The sequence below is a fragment of the Lynx rufus genome, unplaced genomic scaffold (assembly GCF_022079265.1).
Source record: "Lynx rufus isolate CCGP_SWC_20201006 ecotype Redwood Valley unplaced genomic scaffold, mLynRuf1.p SCAF_17, whole genome shotgun sequence".
Classification (NCBI taxonomy): Eukaryota; Metazoa; Chordata; class Mammalia; order Carnivora; family Felidae; genus Lynx; species Lynx rufus.
In genome coordinates, this window is record NW_025814831.1 from 38724397 (window position 1) to 38742770 (window position 18374).

At 44.3% G+C, this 18374-nt stretch overlaps 1 protein-coding gene across 1 annotated transcript in view; it reads right to left on the reverse strand.

Annotated features, from left to right (window-relative positions):
- Positions 1-18374, reverse strand: part of RHOJ (ras homolog family member J) — an 84721-nt gene that overhangs the window by 24158 nt on the left and 42189 nt on the right. The gene's annotated exons all lie outside the window — the stretch shown is intronic.

An 18374-nucleotide genomic window follows, 5' to 3' on the forward strand; every position in this document is an offset into this window, starting at 1 on the left:
AAAGGATGCTGGACCCTTTCTTGGTCAGGGTATTTTTTCCTTTTTTTTTTTTTTTGTTGGAGCCACCTTTCAGGATACAGAATCGTGTAAGCAACTTCTCCGTTTGAACTCTCTCTGCTTCTGTCTGTCCCTGAAATATTGATTAAGCCACAAAAGCACAGAATAGTAGCCCACTGACATAGTTTAGAGTCTATAAGGCAAAGCTAATAATGAAACGAGAAGGGCTTCACCTTCATTTTAAAAAGGTTTTTCTGGTTTGTTTTGTTTTTATTTAAAAAAAATTTTTTTTTAATGTTTATTTATTTTGGGGACAGAGAGAGACAGAGCATGAACGGGGGAGGGGCAGAGAGAGAGGGAGACACAGAATCAGAAGCAGGCTCCAGGCTCTGAGCCATCAGCCCAGAGCCTGACGCGGGGCTCGAACTCACGGACCGCGAGATCGTGACCTGAGCTGAAGTCGGACGCTTAACCCACTGAGCCACCCAGGCGCCCCTGGTTTGTTTTGTTTTTAAATTGAATAGTCCAGTGCGTTAGCCCAACTGATTTATTATGATTTTGAACCTCAGTTGCCAGAGGAGATGTTGCACGGGTTTGCTTTCACATACCTAAAGGGTGCATATAGAGGGAAAAGTGGGCAGTTTGATTTACCCAGCCGGTTCACTGCCTTGCCAAGCAATTGTGGCCAAAAGTGAGAAGTGATATAGGGACACCCACTACTCTGTACATGTCTGGAAATGAAATAAAGTCTCATCTTGAAACTCAACTCAGATTGAACACATGCAATGCAAAAGTAATACAATTCTCATGATGAATGAAAAGAGCCAATTTAAATTCCAGCCCCTCCCCCCTCCACCCCCCCCCCATTTAATCTCTTTTTAGAAAAAGAAAGTAAAGTATGTGGGAGAATGTGATTTTTTTCCCCCTACTTGATCAAAAAATGTGCAAATGCAGGGAAAGATGATTTTTGGCTCCTTCTACCCTTAGCTGTATAGGAAAGACAGACAGACTGCATAGCAGCCTTTATCACTGTATCTCCTATAGAGGCTGGCCAGATTCTCCAGTCTGCTCAGAGTTGCTGATTCTGTTATGCTGTTACTTTTATTTGTTTTCAGGTTCCCGGACTACATGTATGCTAAGTACTTCTCAATGGCTCATTCTTTGAAAAGCACTTGTTTAAAAGCACTGCCTCCCTAGACCCCAGGAACGATTTTTCTTATCTACCCAGATCAACATGGGTTCAGCTTGATAACATGGCTGTAGCCACTGCGACGAGCTTTCAAATTGTGTTTTTAAGCAGTGAACCCCGTTCCATGCATCCCTGGTGCCGATGCTGACAGAAGAGGGGGCATTCAAACATTTTTATTTCCTTTCATATTTCCAGAGCTTTGTTCTGTTATATTTTCCTCTTCCTGCATGCGTGGAGCCCAGTCAGATGTTCCTGAAATCTGCCTACATGGTTTCTTTAATGACCAAGTCACTACCTAGTCATGGATCAGGAATGAATGGAACAAATCCAGCCATTACAACATGGAATTTCCTGCCTCTGGTGAGCCCAGTACATGCAGGTCAGGGCCAGCTGTTCTGGAGACCCTCTCGGAGCCTCCCACGACCTCCACGCCCAGAGCCATCTGTGGAGTGAGGCCCAGATGCCTAGTTATCCTCATGGCCCCTTTGGGCCCTGCATATATTCCCAAACAATGGCACTGACCTTTGTCATGGGGGCGCTGTTGGGGTTTCCCTCCAGGCTGCTTTCCCTCAGGCCCCACCCTTCTCTCTCTGGGTACCTTTGACTGCAGGGACTTGTACCAGGCCTGTGTGAGTGCCAGCCCAGTGAGTTTGGACTGTGCAATGAGAGTCTGGGCGTAGTTTTCCCTTCTGTCTGTCCTTCTCTCACTCAAGGGTTGATCGGGTTCCTAGACCATGCTCAGTGTTGGGTGTGGAAAGACCAGATACAGTTCCTCTTGTCATGGGGCCTGGGGAGGAGGGGTTTAGTGGCAAAGCCTGGGCACCGCGCAATGTAGTAAATGCTATGTCGTAGCATGGAAGGGTGTGGGAGCACACAGCGGGGGTATTACTGTATCACTATGCATGTGTGCATGTGTGTGAGTGCTGGTGGCGTGTGGGAACATGCAGGGGGCCCTACTGCATGTGTGTGCATGTGTGTGTGATGTGTGCGTGCACACACCCCCACGCACCCTCTCTGCTGGAGCTTCATCAGAGAAGGCTTTCTGGAGGACATGTCTAAGCTGAGTCCCACGAATGGCCAAGAGTTGCCCAGGGTGCACTGGGGAGGGGCAAGGGGTGGTTCACCTGCTACCCAGGGTGCACTGGGGGAGATGGGGCCCCATAGGTGAGCATGGAGGGCTGTCCTGACTCACTAATTTAGACACTTTTGCTGAAGGCTTTGTTAAGCTATGAAATCCAGAGTTCTTTTCTCCAGAGAAAATGAAAGAGAAGGAACTGAAATAATTTCCTTGTGTTAAGGCAAAGTGGTGGGAGGAGAGAGGGTGGCATATTTTGGGCGGAAGCCGTGTTGGCTTTCAGCTTTGCTGTGTAGGGACTGTCTAGTCTGTGTGTTTGGTCAGCCCTGGTAGAAAGAATCCTAAAGAAAGGGGCAGAGCCCCCGGAAGGTGCTGTTATTCTCTCTTTTCTGCCCTCCTATTCTCCTATTCTATTGGAAGAAAGATGAGTGGATCACGCAGATGATTCTAGGGAAGACCGAGGGACAGATCCGAGCATTAATCACGCCTTGTGGAGATTGCAAATGGCTTTGTGAGTCCGTATCTCAACATAGTAGTGGATGCCTTATTGCTTGCTATCCTGTATCCTACAAAGTTCCCTGATTTGGAAACAAATCAGTCACAACAGCACAGAAGGAAGACATGCCCCAAAATGCTAATAGTAAATGTAGTGAGGTTGAAAGAGCAGGATCTTTTAAGTCAGATGGTTCTGTGTTCGACACCTGTCTCTGCCATTCACTATCCGAGTGACCTTCGGAAAGCCACCTAACATCCCTGAGCCTCTCCTTTCTCATTTGTTAAAAATGGGAATAACATCACTTCCCAAAGAGAGCAAATTAAATGAGAAAATGCCTGGTACACAGGCTGGCCCATAGTGAGTGCTCCACAATTGTTACCTTCCCTCCTTGACAGATCTTTCCTGAACCTTTAGTAACGACAGGAGCCAGTCTGCGCTGCTCTCCACTGTATACGCAGTGCATATTAACTAGCACAAAATTTCATGATATTTGTGAATTACTGGTCACTTTCTACCCCAGACGATAGCTGTTTAGATCTGTGTCTTGTATCTCCCACTGGATCAGAAGACCCTTGAGGACAGACTCTCCATGCTTCACATCCTGCAGAACACACAGCACAGTTGCTGGTATATGCAACAGATGCTTAACACACGGTATAGGAATGGAGCACCAGAGGTGATTCAGGCAAAAGAAAGTCCTTCAAAATGTGCAGAGCCGCGCGCGGCTAGAAGCTCTCTGGCAAGACACTAATGCTGGGAAGCGCCTGCAGCCAGCAAATCTGCCTGGCAGACAATGTCAGGCTAAAATCCCAGACCACCTTCTATTCTTGGAGCTATTAGAGTTGTTTACTGAGCTTAGAGAGGCTTTCAAGAGAATGGGTCAAAGGACCTGCTAAGGGCTCAGATGGTTCTCTCAGTAGAGTGTGAAAAGTTGTCAGTGACCTGTTAAGTATGTAAAATGAAGGCTGTCTTCTCCAAATCCATTAAACTCTTTGCTTCCTTGTGTTCCTCTGTGCAGATCGGAGTGGTTAATTTTGTGAGCTGAAAGAGGTGCTAATAAAGTCTAAGTCAGGGGTTTGCTCTCTGGAGGGTCGGCTAGCTTCACCCAGGCAGGCTCTGAGCCTTCTCCTCTTGACATTTAGTCACCTCCTGGCACCGAGTGGATGAGGAAGTGTTGGCCATTCCCTGTAAACCAGCTCAAACCGCCAGCCCAGCCCAGCACTAGGAATCTGATCCAACGTCCCTCCCCCTGATACGTGGTGGACTGGAAGTTCTCATCTGCCAAGAGCAGTCTTTTGAAGTCAATGTGATGAATATACGATGAATCCAAAGGACTGGAATGGTGAAAATTCCAGGTCAGGAGGGAGCTTCCGTTCCTTTCCCAGCACATGCCCTGCTCTCTGCATCGCTCATGTTGAGCGTACTCTCTTGGAGGAGGTAGGATGAGGCAGATCTGAAGAGGTGTGTGGATGTGATACCTTAAAGGTGCTGTTTCAGAGGAAGAAACACTAGAGGATATACATGGCAGGAAACAGAATTTTAGGCAAGTTAAAAACATGGCTCTCAGCTAAATATAGGATGAAGATATGTCAAAGTTTTATTAACTCATTGATGAGAGAACTAGTAAGATGATAAATCTTGTACAAGGAGCGTTTTGAAGAGCTGGCATTTATAGGTACTTAAAAAGCAAAATGTTGACATGAGGTGACTAGCTTCACTAGGAGACTGGATGTTGTCCTATGGAAAAGATAACCTGGGGTGTTCTCTTTTCTACTGAACAGGAATTATTTGCATGTCTACGTGACAAGATTTACAAGTTAACATGCACCTTCAGACCATCTCAACTTTTAGTTAATAGCAGAATCAAACAAAGGTACATTCCCCTGGATTATTAATGCCTGGGGGGAGGGTGCTAACCACTGTCCCGGCATGACAGCAGAAGGACAGTTTCATGCTCTTGGCCTTATATCCAAGCTTCAGAGGAGTTCTGCTCATGTCTGAGTTCAAGTCCATACTTTGTGACTCATTTGGTGAGATGTGGGGCAAGCCGGTAGGTCTCTATCACCTGGAAATGAACAAATTGTGTTTACCCTAAAGGGGTATAAAAACTCTTTCTTGGGAATGCAAGCTGGTGCAGCCACTCTGGAAAACAGTATGGAGGTTCTTCAAAAAACTAAAAATAGATCTACCCTACAACCCAGCAATTGCACTACTACGCATTTATCCACGGGATACAAGTGTGCTGTTTCGAAGGGACACATGCACCCCCATGTTGATAGCAGCACTATCATCAATAGCCAAAGCATGGAAAGAGCCCACATGTCCATCAATGGATGAATGGGTAAAGAAGATGGAGTATTACATACAATGGAGTATTACTCGGCAATCAAAAAGAATGAAATCTTGCCATTTGCAACTACGTGGATGGAACTGGAGGGTATTATGCTAAGTGAAATTAGTCAGTTAGAGAAAGACAAAAATCATATGACTTCACTCGTATGAGGACTTTAAGAGACAAAACAGATGAACATAAGGGAAGAGAAACAAAAATAATCTAAAAACAGGGAGGGGGACAAAACAGAAGAGACTCATAAATATGGAGAACAAACTGAGGGTTATGGGAGGGGTTGTGGGAGGGGGGATGGGCTAAATGGGTAAGGGGCATTAAGGAATCTACTCCTGAAATCATTGTTGCACTAGATGCTAACTAATTAGGATGTAAAATAAAAACAAAACAAAACTCTTTCTAAGCTGTTCATAGCTAGGGGTAATCATCACAATGGCTTGTCTTGTGTCCAGGGGGCTGCAAGAAAGGGAGATTTAAATGAAAACTCTCGATTCTGACTCTCATCATGCTTGCTGACTGGACACCTTCAGCATCAGCCACTGACCTTTTCCCACTCTGAACTTTTCTGACCCTCATCCCCTGCTCTTCTTCTTTTCTGGAAGAATGTGTCTGGGACAGTGATTTACCTAGCTCCACTGGCTGCTCTCAGGCGCTGCTTACGTGCGTTTGTGACCTGGTTGAAGCCTCAAAGTGTGCATGTTCATTTAAAAAAAATTTTTTTTAACGTTTATTTATTTTTTGGGACAGAGAGAGACAGAGCATGAATGGGGGAGGGGCAGAGAGAGAGGGAGACACAGACTCGGAAACAGGCTCCAGGCTCTGAGCCATCAGCCCAGAGCCCGACGCGGGGCTCGAACTCCCGGACCGCGAGATCGTGACCTGGCTGAAGTCGGACGCTTAACCGACTGTGCCACCCAGGCGCCCCGCATGTTCATTTTTTAAGGGACCAACTCAGAAGCATCTAAGATTTCCTTCAAGTTAAAATAAGTTAGAAAACTGTATGAAACTAGAAATAAACAATACATTTTCCTAAATATGAGTTGGTTGTGAATTCCTTCCTGGTGGGTTGCAAACTTCCATTGTATATATTTCTCTTCATGAGGCTTGAAACCTTTCTCACCCATCTACGCTGGCCTCTCCCAGCCAGTTCTACCCCCTTCTTTGCAAGGAATGCTTCTTGTTTGCTGAGTTGCAGACTCTCCCCACCCTCATTCCCTCCCATCCCCCCTGAAATAAAGTTGCCTGGGGAAGTCTCTTACTTGATGCGTAAGCCTGAGGTGTTGTTCCTGCAGAATATAGACTGTGCAGAAAACCAAACAGCCTTCCCGAGAATCTGTTAGGACTCTGAACTGAGGGCTCTTTTGGGGGTTAGGTCTGCAGGTATGTCCTACAATAATGAGAGTTCCATTGGAACAGGGTAACACATATCCGCTATACGTCTCCCATCTCCGGTCCTACTCCTTTCTCCTTTAGGTATTTAGGTATTATGAAGGGGATTTGGTTTGTAGTTGTTTTGGGTTGTACCTGCCCTGGTTTTGAAGGCAGAAGAACTGGTTGGAACTGTGAACTCACTCTGAAGGAACTCTGGGGGAGCTCGAGCAAGCCACAGCTTCCCGAAGTCTCGATTTTCTTCTTGGAAGTTTGAGGAGCAAAAGGGAGCGTGAGCAGGATGATTTTGTAGAGCAAGACTTATGCAGATGTCAGGTGGCAGCACTGAACAAACGGCTTCTGAAATAACAGTACTTTTGAGAACAGAGCTTGTGGGAATGAAGCTGCCTCGGTTCTGGGTTGGGGTGTGTGTTCCGGAAAGGTCTGCCCCCACCAGTACTTGTTTGATGACGGAAGAGAAGGAGGAGGAGGAGGGGGAAGAGCTTGTTTAGTTCCAGGGCTTTTGGAACCGACTGGGGAGGCTCACATTAATAGTGTGTTCCCATCAAGGGTTTTCAAGGAATTTCAAAGAGCTGTGATTCCATGACGTCCACATCCTGGAATTTCAGAGTCCTGCTTGGCTTCGCTTTTCTTTCCACAGCATTCATTTGGTCGCCACATCCTGCCCATTCCACCTGCTAGGTACCTCAGGAATGGGACTCTTCTTTAGCCTTTTTGTGGCTGTTCCCGTGCAGTCCCTCACTCCCAGCCTTGTCAGTGGCCTCCTGATCCACATCCGGTTCTCCCAGGCTCATCTGCTGGTTTTCCTTCCTGCCATCAGAGTTCATGCAGCTGTGGCTCCTGAACAGCTCCAAGATAAACTTCAAACACCTTCCAAGAGTGTACAAAGTCCTTGTAGTCTGGCCCTGGCTTGCCATTCCAGCTCTCTTTTATTTCTTACCCTCCAATGATCCAACACTCATGATGCCTTTGCTTAGACTCTTCCCCCTGGAATTCTGGGAAAAGAAATTCTGGAATGCTTTCCCCACACTTGTCAGTCTGGGAAACTCCCACAGTCATAAACACACTTCCATAATTTTTTCTTGATTCCCCCAAATAACATTAAGCTTCTTTCCATGCTCTTTTGCTCAGTGGGCCATAAAGCGTTGTGTATTCTTTATTCTCACATCTCAGAGTCTAGCATGGACCTTCCATGTAACTCCATAAATATTGGTTGGGTAACTGAAAAGTGTATTATTACCATTTAAAAAAAATTGAAATGTTTATTTATTTTTGAGAGAGAGAGAAAGAGAGAATATGTGAGTGGGGGAGAGGCATAGAGAGAGGCACAAAATCCGAAGCAGGCTCCAAGCTCCGAGCTGTCAGCACAGAGCCTGACGTGGGGCTCAAACCCATGAACCATAAGATCATGACCTGAGCCGAAGTTGGACACTTAACCAACTCAGCCACCCAGGCGCCTCTGAAAAGCGTATTAAACTCATCCCAAAATGAAGGTTTTCTCTGAGACACCTATTTTCTGCAGATGAATCTTTGGCATTTCCCAAAGAGTCACCACGAGTTTTTCAACACACTAATTAGCAAGATGGGGTCACCAGCAATGTTGTCCTGCACGAGAGCTGGCCTACCTGTTTTAAGAGGATGCCTCGGCAATGGGGGTCCCCTGGGTGGGATCTGTGCTTGGGGCACTCTGCCACTTTTCCAGGCAACCATCATTAGCTACAGAATTGCCAGATTCTAGGCCACTGGGGCAGGACCACTGCCAAGGCGTCCTGAGGTTCACTAAGGCTGTGGAAGCCATTGTAGCCAGGCAGCTTGGCATTAGCCACAGAGTACAGGGGAGCCGTCTTTTAATTAAGACTTTGAGAGGAAGTGACTGAATTATAAGTGAAGCCTGCACACAGGCTTGTGGTGGCAAACCAGAGCATGCCTTTTGCAGAATCCCCTATATAAAGAGATACTTTAAAAAATGCCAGATTCTTCATAAATTGCTAAAACCCCTTCACAATTATTAAGTTTCCACTGAGGTATGGTAGAATAAATGCCTAAGATGGAGGAGGAAACTTTTCAATTTTAGCCTTTTGACTCCGTGATCTATATGTCTCATAGTAGCCACCAGGGGGAGCTAGTGAAAAAAAAAAACAGATTCCCTGGTTTCACACCCACCCCTAAGATTTTGAGGAATAGGTCCCGGGTGGAACCCAGATATCTGCATTTTAAACCATCTCTCCAGGAGAGTGAGTCAGATCTGAACCTCTGTTTCCTCATCTTTAAGATGAGACTAATAACTCGATTACTGTAGAGAATCCCATCTGCTTTAGACGGGCGTTGTGAAATTAGGTGAGGTAATATGTGGGAAAAACGTAAAATTTACAGAATGCTGGGCAGATATTATCTTTTTGGCCATACCTGACCCACAATCCAGGAAGGAGGGAGTTTGAAAGTAACAACAGCATGCTCCCCTCCTTGTCTAGAAGTAGTCACTTTGGAAATGCAAACACCTGGTGACGATAAAAGTGGAATAGTGTGTTCCTGTCAAGAATTTTCAAAGAGTTATTAGGCTCATAAAAATTCTATCGGGTGCCAGCCATAACTAGTTAGAAAATATGATGGAAAACATCCTTTCCACAATAACAGCAAAAACTATAAACTGCCTAGTAATGTGCAAGACCTTTCTGGAACAAAGCACTCTGTTGAGCTACCTAAAAGATGGAAATGGAGAAACACTCATGGATTTGGGTGGGAAGCTCTGTATTTTAAAGATAACATGTAGGCATCCTCTATTTAATAAGTGTAAAGCGATTCCAATGGGATTTTTGAATTGGGAACACAACAGAGTGATTACAGTAGTCATACAAAAAATTAAACTAGTGAGAATAGCAACTAATTAAAAAAATGACAGGATAGCCATATTAATATATGTTAACATGTATTTTAAAGTTATGAGAGAAGCATGACGCCAGCATAAGAATGAATGAAACAGAACAGGAATCTCAGCCACAGAGCTGTTGCTACATGTGCAAGGAGTTAGGATCTAAGTGGCAATGGAAAAAGATGAAGCATTCAATATATTGTGTTTAGACAGTTGGTTACTATTTGGAAATAAAACAGCACGTGAAGAACACTATGAAGAAAATGATTGACATATTTAATTTTATTTCAGCATGCTCTCTTGACTTGAAACCTGCGTGTTCTTTTCTCAACAACAATACTGGATTTAAAAACATTTTTTTAAAAAAGTTTCTTTTTTGAGCAATTTCTACACCTAAAAGTGGGGCTTGAACTCATGACCCTGAGATTAAGAGTTGCAAGCTCTACCAACTGAGCCAGCCAGGCACCTCTGATGTATTTGAATTTAAAAAAAGAGGGGCGCCTGGGTGGCTCAGTCGGTTAAGCGTCCAACTTTGGCTCAGGTCATGATCTCATGGTCTGTGAGTTCGAGCCCCGCGTCGGGCTCTGTGCTGACAGCTCAGAGCCTGGAGCCTGCTTCGGATTCTGTGTCTCCCTCTCTCTCTGACCCTCCCCTGTTCATGCTCTGTCTCTCTCTGTCTCAAAAATAAACATTTAAAAAAAATAAAAAAAGAAATAAAAGTAAGTGTACTGGGAAAAAATGGTCACAATATATGAAGTTTAGAGAAGGTTATCTTTGATACATAGGGTACATTCTAATCAATGAGAATAATAATTAATCCAAAAGAAAAGAAATAAAGACCCGGGCCAATAAATATTGGAGTGAGAAATATTCAAGTTAAACAAGATACAATTTCTGGATTATCAGACTGCCAAAGATGAACGGAATGGTACCCAGTATTGGTGAGTACATGAGCTGTGGACACTCATACACTGATGGAAGAAATGTAAGTTGGTTCATGTTTTCTGGTGAGTCATTTGTCAATATAGATCAAAAGCCTGAACATGGGTCTACCTCTGCAGCGTATCTCCCCAGCATATCTGTGCACAATAATACACACACACACACACACACACACACACACATTATGACAATTTATCACCAAAGTTTTTCTAATTGCTAACAGCTGGAAACAATCTAAATGTTCATTGACTGGGGATTCAGTTCAGTTATGGAGCAACCTGGCAATGCAACCTTTTAAAGAATATGGAGAAATGAGACAAAATATTGAGGATATAATGTCTAGATAGGAGGAGGTAAAATTCTGCATTGCATCTGTAAAAATATTTATAGAAAAGTCTCTTCATGTTTTCCATACTTTGTTACCATGAACATGTAAGTCAGAAAAAAAATGACATTTGGGTGCCTAACAGTTTCATCCTGTTGTGATTATCACTGTTCTATATGGATTAGATTAAATGTCATCTGGGTTGTTTCCCGTCACTTACTTTCTACCATTTCTTCCAGGTTCACTCTATGATTTTGTCTTAGGCTTATGCAGATTTATTTTAGGCTGTGGGAGCAAGCTCATATTTTTACACGAAGGCACCTGTGATACCCCTGTGGCAGCGGAAGGTTATAAACTATATTGTGGAGCCCCTCATCATCTTCAGAGAATTATGATGAGCCACTAATGCTCTATCCTTGCTTTTCAAAGGTACCAAGAAAATAGTGTACATTTAAGGATGCTGGGATCTGCTGAAATGTATTAGTTGTAAAACACAACAAGTGTATGAGCTGTAAAGACAACGGCAGTAAATTGGTTCCAAATATAGCCCTTTACTGACAATGTCTAGGTGTAGTGAAATACACCAGCCCAGCAAACAGTTAGAGTGTGTGTTTCTGCTCTCAATAACTTCTCTACCAAAGAATTACTAGATAATTTGGAGAACATTAAGCAATTCTTCTGTTTTATACTTTTGTGCATGGTTGTTGCCCCAGATTATATTTACTCATCTGCCTCTTTGTTATTCAGAAGCCTAGAGTTTTATGCGCTTGAGTTTTTTCCTCTATTTCATTTATTGTAGTCTAGTATCCCCAACAAAATAGGGGTTCTTTACAGTTTTATTTTTTACCTGTTAACAACTGTCCAGAAATGTTAATACTTTCTGGTTAGTTATGATCAAAAGAGGATGTATGTGTGGCAATTTGAGATAAGGCAGTTCTTGGAAGTTTTCTGCACTAAATGTCTGTGAGATCATCTTGTAATTTTTGTTAAGTGTTTTCTCAGTTTGTATAAGGCAACGTCTACCACTTAGATGTCCCCGTTCACATGTTTTTCCCCAACTATTTTTCCTCAAACGATCTAACAATAAAATGGAGTTTTGAAGGATGCTAGCCACTTCTGTTAAGGACACGTTCATAAATAGTAGAGGGATGCACTCAGTGAGGCTACCATCAGGCTTTGTGATTTGCACTGTCACTCGAAGCTAGAAAGAAACCTTGTACAAGGCTTGGTGCCTCAGGGTACCTGGGTCAGCAGATTGGCCACCTAAGGCTTTGAATTCTTATTCTTGGTTTGCTGATGCTTTTCTGACCATAAGCGAAAGACAAAGACACCGAAGGGGGATTCTAAATAAAAAATTGTAGCACCACATCCTAAATTCATCTTCTCAGTATTTTTCATAGTCTACCAACAGCCTCGAAGATCTGCCCCATCCTCATTCTTTACCAGCACACCTTCTTTAAATACTTTACTTTTCTTTCTGCCAACACAGGAAAGCCCAGGGTTTGCCTGGCACTCTCCTTTGGGCTTTGGAGGGGAGGGACGCTGAACAGTCAAAGGTATTTTCTCTCTTCCATAGCAGTGGGGGTGGAGGCAGGAATGGGGGGGAAAGGTGACGATAATACACATTTTTAATTTAATATACTTTCTTGTATCCCTGACACATTTATAATGCAGATATTTGTTTTTACAGCTCAGGGGGTCACCTGCCAAGCTCTCGTATGGTACCAACATCATGTCTTTCTCTTGGAACCCATAGATACTCAGTAGTTGAAACTACTACATTGCCAAGGATACCAAGGGTAGTTGGAATTGCAGTTTCTACTAGACCAGAAGGTTACAGACTCAAGGGTTGAAAGGGGAATTAGAGATAAGATGATGGTCCTCCTGAGTCATCACTAATTGGTCAGAAGCAAAATGAGCCTGCCAGTGAAAGTCACGTGGACACAGGACCAGGTGGTTGACAGATATAAGTGGGCGGGGAGGTATACTCCACAAAAGAAATACAGGAAGGAGCTGGGTCGGACAGCAGCTAGACAGCTCACTCTCACCTGCCCCTTCACTGGTCTTCAGGAACTAAGGGGCCGGGGACATAATCACATCATTGGTCCAACTAAGAGCAAAGCCTCTGGAGATGCCTGCTAGTTTTCTCAGTGGGAATTCGAGGCCTGGAAGGAGCTTGTGCCAAAAACGAGGACTGTAAAAAGAGGAAATTATAAACAAGTAATCTTGAGGTTTGGAAAATGTTGTCTCATTCCCCTGGGTCATCACTGAGAGGAAATTGACCGCAAAATGTGAGAGCCTGAGTAAAGGGAGGGAGACAAGTGACTTGGGCATATGAGACCATGAAAAGGGCTGATTTCCTCAGTAATTTATTTCAGTATTTCAGTAGATTGTACCCGGCAGCGTGGAGCGTAATAAAAACCAATGTGCTTTTTTTGTATATGGGGATTTCTGAGCATCTTTTTGAAGTTCTGTGACCTGTTTTTTTAAATTTTTTTAATTAATGTTTGTTATTTATTTTTGAGAGAGAGAGAGAGAGAGAGAGATAAGAGTGTGAGCGGGGGAAGGGCAGAGAGAGAGAGAGAGAGGGAGATACAGGCTCCAGGCTCCGGGCTGACAGCACAGAGCCGGACGCGGGGCTCCAACTCACGAACCATGAGATCATGACCTGAGCCGAAGTCGACGCTTAACCGACTGAGCCACCACAGGTCACCTCTGTGACCTATTTTAAGAAGTGTGCTTCTGGATCTGTGGAAGTGTCTATTATTGCTGTCTGTCTGTCTGTCTGTCCAGTGTAAGGGCCTGTGCAGTTGTGGCTTTAGGAGCAGCTGGTGATGTCAGACAAATTTCATTTCCCTGGGTGAGCAACCCTCACCCTGTGGGTTTTTTTTTTTTTTTTTGGTCTCTGGCCTAGTAATTGGTATGTTCCTTTCCCCTGCTCCCTTATCAATACCTATGGATATCTCTCCCCCCTCCCCCATTGACGTTCTATAAATGATTAATAACTGACTAGATTGTGAATTCTTTACAGACAAAGACAAACTTCTAGGGTCCAGCAGTGTCTTTATATTCAATAAATGGGTACTGGTTGAATGAATGGATAGCCTAAAATCCACCCCCCCAGGAGGGTATACATTAAAATTTTTTTTAATATTTATTTATTTTTGAGAGAGAGAGACACAGCACAAGTGGGGGAGGGGCAGAGAGAGAGGGAGACACAGAATCTGAAGTAGGCTCCAGGCTCTGAGCTGTCAGCACAGAGCCGGACGCAAGTCTTGAACCCACAAACCATGAGATCATGACCTAAGCTGAAGTCGGAGGCTTCACCGACTGAGCCACCCAGGGCGCCCCACATTTTAAGGATGATCATGCAACTGATAAAACTCTAATAGGGATCTCAAGAGCATCTGATAGGTTGGAGGGGAGTTTGTGGAGACTTGCAGCTTTCCTCACACTCAGGAAATCACAGCAGAGGTCCTGGTGGTAATTTCTGGTGTGGGCGCCAGGAAACACAATAGTCGAATTGAAGCCGATCAATTCTAGAAAACAAGGAAAGCTATTGAGCCCAAGGCTTGGGCACACTCCAAGACAGACAACGATGGAGTGTTTGCCTAGTTCCCAGCATTGCCACTTGAGACAACCCTGATCTGGTCTTGTGTGACACAAAGGCAGGCCCTTGAGGTTGTCAATTTCAGGGCCCGGGGGGAGCAGCCCAAACCCTTGACCCCAGCCTCTGCCAGGGACCGGCCCCACCATCACTCCAACCACCATGCTGCCTGGCAGCCCTGAGGGGGATGGTGCTGGTGCTGCGGACCCTGCTTCCAAATCTCACTCCCCAGCCAGGAAGCTGAGAGAAAAATAGCAAAGCGCATGTGCTAACGATGCTCCAGATAGTTTTTTGAAAATATAGAATTGGTGAGGGATGAATGAGCATTAACCATACTTCTTGAGACAAATTCACGCTTTAAAGCAAGAATCGTCCCATTGGCGGACCTTCAACCATACTTCTTGAGACAAATTCACGCTTTAAAGCAAGAATCGTCCCATTGGCGGACCTTCAACGGTCAGCAAAAGGTTTTCTCTTTTAGACTTTAGATCCAAAGATCAGGTCTTCTGGCTTTCCGTGACCGGCTGTGGTTAAATGATCCCGCGGAAGAGTGAGAAGAGAGCAGCCTTACAGACCAGTAAGTGCTGACCCACCTGAAAATAGAGATGGCTGCAGGAAAGCAGAGGTTAGGCAAGAAGAGGGCAGTGGTCTAAACCAGTGAGAGAAAATACCGAACAAATCACTTACGAGACAGTCTAAAACCTACGTGCTTTTGAAGCATTCAGGTGAGTGTATTTTTAGCAGGTGAGGGAATTAGGAATTGGCACTTGCAGGCACATGACAGCCGGATGCTCATGATTAATGACAAACAAGTATCTATTGAATGTCCCTTTGCACGTCACCACCCTGAATTCTGAAGGGTTTTCACCTTGAGAATCACAGAGGCCTTGACCTTTTGTTCAAGTGTAAGGAAAGGCGAGAGGAATAAACAATATGCATAACAAATCTAGAGCTAGCAGCAGGGCTAGGAACATTGTCGAAAAATCCTGCCAATTCTTTTGAAGAGTTGTGGGAATTTCCTAATTTCTCTGTCAAATATGTCACGTTCACATTCCCGTTCTTAGGAGATGCTTCTTACCCCATCTTCGTGTCTCTGTTCTGATGCTGCTGCATTTCTGGGAAGAGGGCTGTCCGAGTGAGGAGTGACCGGAGGGCAGGAAATCCCAGGAGTGGGGGTGGAAGGGGCGGGAAGGTTTAGAGGACCACAGAGACCGGTTGAGTTCCAGGCTGGGGGTGAGGGGGTGTGGGGTTGTGTGGGGTGGGCAAGTGTGTGTGGGGTGGAGCGTGGGGTGTGTGTGGGTGGGGGGGGGGAGTGTAGGGGGTGCGGTGTGTGTGAGGTAAGGGGGTGTGGAGGTGTGAGGGTGCATGGGTGTGGGGGTGTGGGGGGTGTGGGGGTGTGTATGTGGGGTGCAAAGGGTGGGAGGGTTTGGAGGACACAGACCCTGGTGTGTGTGAGGGGAGTGGATAAAAAAACAGTTCTTTTATCACACCTGCATGCTAGAGGGTTATTGATTAGGAGGCAGTGATGTTTTTGTTAGGGTCAAAATCAGCTTTAGAAATATTCCTGGACTCCTTTCCCAGGGCGAAAAAGTATTTTATATCATTCTTTGGACTAAACTGTTGGTATAAGGACGGAATTGATTTGAATGGATGTTTCCAGATACTGGAGACAGTTCTTTAATATGGTTTTAATTATATCTCAAATTCATATCTTGGCATATCCACAGATGCCTAATTATTTAGTGTAAAAATGGTAAGCAGAATAATGGTCCCCCAAAGATATCCACCTCCTGATTCCCAAAACCTGTGAATATGTTACCTCATGTGGCAAAAGGGACTTCGTTAATGTGATTGAATTAAGGATCTGAGTTGGGGAGATTTTCCTGGATTAGTTGGTGGGCCCGACGTAGTCGCATGTGTCCTCATAAGGGAAAGAGAGACGCAGGAATGCCAAGATCAGACATGTCAGAATGGGAACAGAGGTTGGAGTGATATGAAGAGGTCCATAGAAGCTGGAAAAGGCAGGGAATGGGCTTGCCCCTAGGGCTGGTAGGAATACAGTCCTGTTGGCATGTTGATTGCAGCCTAGTGAGATACATTTTGGACCATCGGAAATGTAAAATGAAAAGTTTGTAATTTGTCACAGCAGCAATAGAAAATGAATATAGTAAACTGTATATTGTAAAATATCTACTAGTTAAAATGAATGTGTGGAAGTCAATGATGTTTGGGGAGAGAGGATTTTCTTTGCCTCGGCTTAAAGTTTCCATGTGAAGGGTCTCAACTACTGTTAACACTCTTGGCGTGACCTCTCCGAGGAGAGGAGAGAATTAGGATGTTCTGATTGGTAAATCCGGGAGCGATAACTGGGTGTGCTCAGCCCTCCCATTTTCCCTTTGGGATCTGTCTGTCCAGAAAAGTAAAAGTTCAGAGGTCTCTTTGGATACAGAGGTCTTGGTCTTCCAATGCTTTTTGTGATGGATTAGGAAGCCCACTGTTACCCACATGCCTAAACCCATTCTGGTCTTTTTCTGTTGGATTCTTCCTTCTCTCTCTCAAGCAGAGAAATGAGGTCTTATGTATCGACTCCCCGGAAACACGACTCATCACATAGATAAGCTTTCTCTTTTCCTTGAATAACTTATTTGTCATTATTTAATTTATTTATTATGTCTTGCTTAGTTCCAGACAGTATTTAAGATGGCTTATAAGTACATTATAATTAAAAATGAGGAGCAGAGGGAAAATGAAGGGAGGGTTGATTAGATGAAACCAGAATGAGGTTAGAATGCAAAATACGTATCACGAGAGTCTCCTCTAATGTTGGCAGGGGTTGAGGATGGGGAAGCTCACAAATTTGACCCTGAACTTCTTATCAGTCAAAGTGAAGAGGGAGGCCTAACTAGTTAATGATTTATAGAATCATTACAGAAACAAAATGGAATTATTTATGGAATATGGCAGCAAAATTGGTTAGTCAAGAGAAACACAACTATCCTGAGGACTGAAACTGTGGAAAACTTTGTCCTGGGTCTTCATAATGGGAATGCTTATAGAATGTAGTGAACAGGATTCTAAACACTATGTTGAGTAAATATGGCTATATACTTCATGATCCATTTCTTACCTCAGTGTAAGTAAATGGTACAATGGTACAATAAAACACACTTCTTTTCTTTACAGTGAATATTTATTGAGCATCTACTATGGGTCAGAGAAAGTGGTGCAGGGGCATAACAGGTGACCAAAACAGAATTGTCCTTGTCTTCAGGGAGCTTAGAGTCTAGAACGGGATCCAGAGACTGTAAAACTAACCCCACATTAGAAAGGTATAAAATGGGGCACTTAGAGAGTGTAAAACACAGGACTCACTTTAGATTAGGGGTCAGGGACAACCTCTTTGAGGAGGTGACTTTAAGCTGAGATCTTAGCAATAAGCAAAGTGATCAAGGCAAAAATACTTGTTTGTGTAGTGCGAAGAGATCAGGTGTGTGTGTGTGTGTGTGTGTGTGTGCGTGTGTATGTGTTTAAGGGAGAAAGAACAACATATACAGAAGCCCTGAGATGGAAAAGATGTGGAGGAAATGAAAGGTCCAGGTGGCCAATGTGCAGTAAATGAAGGGAGGGAGCAGACAATGGCCTGGAGAGCTTGTGTATTTTGTAGCATGAGCAGTAGGAAGCCTTTGAAGGTTTTTGAGGAAGGAAGTGACATGTTCTTATTTATATTTTAAGAAGCTCAGTCTGGCTGCTTTGTGACAGCTGGCAAGAGAGAATTAGGAACCTATTGTAGTGGTCCAGGAAGATGACGATGCCTTATCCCAGGCGATGGCAGCACAGACGTGGTGTGTCTGTGGTGGTGGGGGAAAAGGTATGCACCAATAGATGGACACTTCTCCCTATTTCTAAACTTTATTTAATCCTATATCAATGTTAACTCTTTACCTGATCGACTATAGCATTTAAGTTAGTTACAGGTACAAATTGGACATGTTTCCTAGGAGACACTTCATCTCTAACAAGGTTCTACTTAGAGCAGTGGTTCTCAACCTTGGCTGTGCTCTGGACCAGTGCTAACAGAATCTCTGGGGCTGAGACCTAGGCATGGGTACATCAGAGACCTCCCCAAGCGATCACAACG